The sequence below is a fragment of the Trachypithecus francoisi genome, unplaced genomic scaffold (assembly GCF_009764315.1).
Source record: "Trachypithecus francoisi isolate TF-2019V2 unplaced genomic scaffold, Tfra_2.0 Lachesis_group5, whole genome shotgun sequence".
Taxonomy (NCBI): Eukaryota; Metazoa; Chordata; class Mammalia; order Primates; family Cercopithecidae; genus Trachypithecus; species Trachypithecus francoisi.
This window is the reverse complement of record NW_022681470.1, coordinates 112,903,067-112,909,066: the sequence shown is the minus strand read 5'-3', so window position 1 is coordinate 112,909,066 and position 6,000 is coordinate 112,903,067. Positions and strand designations below refer to the sequence as shown.

At 48.0% G+C, this 6,000-nt stretch overlaps 1 non-coding gene across 1 annotated transcript; it reads left to right on the top strand.

Moving 5' to 3' along the window:
* The first annotated feature begins 4,643 nt into the window (after positions 1–4,643).
* On the top strand, positions 4,644–5,041 carry LOC117077117. The gene has a single exon (XR_004434693.1).
* The last annotated feature ends 959 nt before the right edge of the window (positions 5,042–6,000 follow it).

Here is a 6,000-nt window from a genome sequence, read left to right as displayed (position 1 = left end):
CCCTACGTTCTCATACTTTCGGACCGTAGTTTTGTTGAGAGGGCCAATAAATCACATAGAATATCAAGCCTCACAGTTTTGGGGGTGCTGATGAATGTAGACCCCACAAAAGATTCTTGTTATGGAAAAATGCCGGAAAGATTTTTGATTTTAAAGTCCTGGCGGTGATCTCACGTGGAGACCCTGACTAGTGTTGAAAGGGGTGGGTTTAGACACTGCCTCTTCTAGATGATGAGGCAGTTGTCACCCTGTTTATCTGACCTCATTTTCCAGGCCTCTTCAAAAACTTTATAGATACGAATTCTGAATTCCAGAGGAGGACAGGAAGGAGGGCCTTCATGATTTTTAGCGTCAACCTTACAGGAAAGGAGAAGAGAAAGCCTTTTAGGCATTACGATGATTTGAGGGGCTCCGGAAAGCATTTCTCAAAAGTACTTTGTCCATAGACCTGGCATTGAAGACTCGAATTTAACCTCCTTGTGAATTTTGCCATTGTCTGCAGAAACTTATGAGAGAAAAAGGGTAGCATGTAAAGGTATATAGTTCCTCAGAAAACCTTAGTGTATGTGTTAATTTACTGGACCCTTTCTTAGTGACACCTAGCTGTGAGACAGTTTTACTGGAGGGAGAGAGGTAGATAGTGTGGTCTAGAACTGGCAGACACTGTTTATATAGAATATTCATTTGGAGCTTTCTGGAAAGTCAGAGGTCTCAGGATACTAGGCACAGTAAGAAAAGGGACATTACCCAGAGGAAGACAGAATCTGAACCAGGAAATAAGACAGCAGTTTGACACGGTAATTGCTGAATAAATTTTAGTCATTCTTCCCCCATTTTGTGGTCCAATATCTTCTCGTTTTTTGCAATTAGGTGATTCATTGTGCTTACCTGTACAAGAAATAGGCTTGGTTTATATATTTAAGAAATAGAGCTAAGAAGTTAAAGCTTTCTATGTTGAAGCCTTAGATACTTTTCTTTGTTTTAGAAAAATCTGTTATTATTCTGGCAGAAATTCGGTTTGTTAGAGTATCATGCATAAAGTGTAAGATAACGATAGGAAAATTGTAGTTATGTGGATTCTTACTCTTGTAATTTTCATTAAGCTTTACTTTTTCCCTTAACATATTCTTCACCAGCAGTTGCACATCTGACAGATTTGGCTACATATCTAGCTGCCCTTTATCATATGAGTGATTTATAACAAGAACATGTTAAATTCTGTGTGCTGGGTCTCTAAGGATTCATATGTTTCAATCTATTGCCAACACTAGTCATTCTTGGGATGCTAATTTCTGCCCAGGATTTCTACTTCTTGAAAGGTGAGGGGAGGGACCAGTGACATTTTAGTAAAGGGAATGTAAAAAAAAAAAAAAAAATTTTTTTTTGGTGTTGGGGTCTCACTCTGTTGCTCAGGCTGAAGTGCAGTGGCATGATCATAGCTCATTGCAGCCTCGAACTCCTGGGCTCAATCGATTCTCCTTCCTCCTACAAGCAATTTTTGGGAACAGTAAACTAATCTTGTTAGTCCCAGGATCCTGGCTCCCTCTTGTCAAGTGTTGGTACTGCCTGTTGGGGTTATTATTTTGTTATTATGTCACACACTATCTTCCTTAGAGTTCTCAGGCAGGATCACAGGTCCCACGCTAGATCAGTACCTAAGGTTTTCTTTTCTTCTTTAACAGTGTACTCCTTGGGTGGGATTCTGGTGTTTGGTTTGCTCTTTGTTTGCACCTGTGCCTACTTCAAGAAAGTACCTCGTCTCAGGCCGGGCGCGGTGGCTCAAGCCTGTAATCCCAGCACTTTGGGAGGCCGAGACGGGCGGATCACGAGGTCAGGAGATCGAGACCATCCTGGCTAACACGGTGAAACCCCGTCTCTACTAAAAAATACAAAAAACTAGCCGGGCGAGGTGGTTGGCGCCTGTAGTCCCAGCTACTCGGGAGGCTGAGGCAGGAGAATGGCATAAACCTGGGAGGCGGAGCTTGTAGTGAGCCGAGATCTAGCCACTGCGCTCCAGCCTGGGTGACAGAGCGAGACTCCGTCTCAAAAAAAAAAAAAAAAAAAAAAAGAAAGTACCTCATCTCAAAACCTGGCTGCTGTCAGAGAAGAAAGGTGTTTGGGGTGTGTTTTACAAAGGTGAGGCCATGTCTGGACAGGGAGAAGAGACTGCCATCTCTGGACAGTGTGGAGCTACAAAGTAGGCAGTTCAGTGAGCTGGGACTGATTTTGGTTTCATTTTTAGAAAACAATCCCTCAGATTGGGTCTGAGAGTCTGTAAAATTAATCATTCTCCAAAGTTGAGGGAAGAGATAAATGTTAAAATTTGCTGGGTGTGGTGGCTCATGCCTATAATCCCAGCACTTTGGGGGGCCAAGGCAGGAGGATTGCTTGTGTCCAGGAGTTGTAGATCAGCCTGGGCAACACAGTGAGACCCCATTTCTACAAAATATACAAAAATTAGCCAGGTATGGTGGCACGTGCCTGTAGTCCCAGCTACTCAGGAGACCGAGGTGGGAGGATTGCTTGAGCCTAGGAGGTTGAGGCTGCAGTGAGCCATGGTGGAGCCACTGCACTCCAGCCCACGTGACAGGGTGAGACCCTGTCTTAAAAAAAAAAAAAATTAAATGTTATTTAAAAACATAATTGTCTATTTTAGCATCCAGATGATTTTGTATTCTCCATGGAGTAAAAGTATATACATCAAACCATTTTAGGCTGCGGTGGAATTCCTCCCTTCAGTGGGAAAAAGATTTTTCTACAGAAAATTTTTCTCAATTTTCTGTCAAGGGTACATTGGAGTCTCTTTTAAGGTTTGATTTAATTAACTCGGATGCTTTTTTTTACTATTTATTTGAGGCACATTCATTTGGAATCCTATCTACCTAAATTTTCTTTTTTTTTGAAAAAGGACAAAATATAAACAAACAGTATATTCACCTAGACCCTAAAGCATAAGGATAGCATTTACAAACATCCCAGAGGCTGGGTGCCGTGGCTCATGCCTATAATCCCAACACTTTGAGGAGGCCGAGGTGGGCAGATCACCTGAGGTCAGGAGTTCGAGACCAGCCTGGCCAACATGGTGAAACTCTGTCTCTACTAAAAATACAAAAATTAGCCAGGGAACCAGGCACGGTGGCTCACGCCTGTAATTCCAGCCCTTTGGGAGGCCGAGGCGGGTGGATAACATGAGGTTAAGAGTTCAAGACCAGGTCGGGCACGGTGGCCCAAGCCTGTAATCCCAATACTTTGGGATGCTGAGACGGGTGGATCACGAGGTCAGGAGATGAAGACCATCCTGGCTAACATGGTGAAACCCCGTCTCTACTAAAAAAAATACAAAAAAAACTAGCCGGGCGTGGTGGCGGGTGCCTATAGTCTCAGCTACTCGGGAGGCTGAGGCAGGAGAATGAAACCCGCGAGTTGGAGCTTGCAGTGAGCTGAGATCCGGCCACTGCACTCCAGCCTGGGCGACAGAGCGAGACTCCGTCTCAAAAAAAATAAAAAAAGTTCAAGACCAGCCTGGCCGACAGGGTGAAACCCCATCTCTACTAAAAATACAAAGTTTAATCAGGCGTGGTGGCGGGCCTCTGTAATCCCAGCTACTTGGGAGGCTGAGGCAGGAGAATCGCTTGAACCCAGGAGATGGAGGTTGCAGTTAACTGAGATCGCCCCAGTGTACTCCAGCCTGGATGACAGAGCTAGACTCCGTCTAACAAAAGAAAGAAATTGGGCTGGGCACAGTAGCTCATGCCTGTAATCCCAGCACTTTGGGAGGCCAAGGCGGGAGGATCATGAGGTCAGCAGTTCGAGACCAGCGTGGCCTGGAGGCTGGCCAGCTACTCTGGAGGCTGAGGCAGGAGAATTGCGACAGAGCGAGAATCCATCTCAAAAAAAAAAGAAAAAGAAAGGAAATTGAAGACAAATTAGTCAAGATCACAGAAAAACTAAAGATATGGATATAAATATGTAGTTATACAAAGGTCAAAAGGCTAGGTGCGGTGGTGCTCGCCTGTGGTCCCAGCTACTCAGGAGGCTGAGGTGGGAGGATCACTTAAGCTGGGAGCAGTGAGCCGTGTTGGGCCACTGCACTCTAGCCTGGGCCACAGGGCGAGAATCGGTCTCCAAAAAAAAAAAAAAAAAAAGATGGCCGGCGCGGTGGCTCAAGCCTGTAATCCCAGCACTTTGGGAGGCCAAGACGGGCGAATCACGAGGTCAGGAGATCGAGACCATCCTGGCTAATACGGTGAAACCCCATCTCTACTTAAAAATACAAAAAACTAGCCGGGCGACGAGGCGGGCGCCTGTAGTCCCAGCTACTCGGGAGGCTGAGGCAGGAGAATGGCGTAAACCCGGGAGGCGGAGCTTGCAGTGAGCTGAGATCCGGCCACTGCACTCCAGTCTGGGTGGCAGAGCAAGACTCCGTCTCAAAAAAAAAAAAGAACCACGATTCTGTATGGTGGAAATTAGTACCGCCTTTTCCTGGGACCTATGATCCCCTCCGAGCCACGCGAGGGCAGCAACGCGCGCACACTCCGTTCCTCAGAACCCGTCTGCCTGTGCTCTGTGGTTCCTCCCAGAATCCTCCAAGGCGCGGGAGGGGGCGGAGGGCTTAAAAGCCGGGCGGGGAGCGGGCTTCCGCTGTTTTAGGGAGGGAGAGCGGCCTGGGTTTTGTGTGTTGTGTGCGGAGTTGTGGTGTCGCGTGTGGGCTGAGTGGATGCGTGAGTGTGCGTGCTTGGAGCGTGTTAGGCGAGTGCGTGCGCCCACCCCTGCGCCCCTCCTCCCGCTTACACGTTGATCTTATTTGATCGGGTCGTGACCCCAGCCCCGCCGGTCCGACCCGAAATGAAAAGCTCTCCTCCTGCGAAGCCCCCTCCTCGAGGCGCTGTGCAGAGAGGCCCCTTAGGCGGCGGCATCGCTGCGGTCCCCGAGGTCCCGGACCTGGTCCTGCGGGGCCCGGCGCTCAGAAGTGATGAATTGATCAGATAGACGAGGCCGGGCTTGTCCCCGGCCACTGATTATCGAGGCGATTCTGATCTCAGCACCGGGCTGCGGGCTGCCAGTGGCGTAGGGGCGAGCACGTGAACGGCCGGCGGCGGGTGGGGACGCTGAGCGCGGTGGCCAAGGGTAAATGAGCCGCCGCCCCTCCCCCGGAGCTGGAAGGTCGCGAAAGCTTTGTTCGCCACTGGTTTATTGTCCTCCCACTTTACCATTTCTCCTTGTTTTTCTTTTGTTCCTTTTTTTTTTTTTTTTTTTTTTGAGACATGGTCTTGCTCTGACGCCGATACTGGTACTGGAGTGCAGAACCGCGATATCGGCTCACTGCAACTTCGACCTCATTGGCTCAAGCGATCCTCCCATCTCTGTCTCCGGAATAGGTGGGACTACAGGCACGCGTCACCACGTTCGGCTCATTTTTGTATTTTTTGGTAGAGATGGGGTTTCACCATGTTTTGCCAGGCTGGTCTCGAACTCCTAACCTCAAGTGATCCGCCTGCCTCGGCCTCCCAAAGTGCTGGGATTACAGGCATGAGCCAACGCGCCCAACCCCTTTTAAGTTTTTCTTTCTTTCTTTTTTTTTTTTGGAAACAGTCTCACTCTATTTCCTAGGCTGGAGTGCAGTGTCGCAATCATAGTTCACTGCAGTCTCGACCTCCCAGGCGCAAGCCATTCTCCCACCTCAGCCTGCCCAGTAGCTGGGACTATCAGTGCACGCCACAACTCCAGTCCTCTCCCTGTTTTTCTTTAGGCTTGACATTTTTTGTATGCTACCAACACTTGTATCCCCAGGGCTAACGGCATGGTGCAGCATCTGCCGCTAAGGGATATACACACACTGTCTAGTATGTCCGTATACATATATATGTCCATTAAGAGAACATGAAGTGTCCCAGGGACGCTCCTGGAATATACTGAGTTAGAATTATCAGGGAGGACTAGGAGTCCATGTTTTTAAAAGCAAGTGCCTTTTTTTGATGTTTAATATCTCAGCCTCCAGTA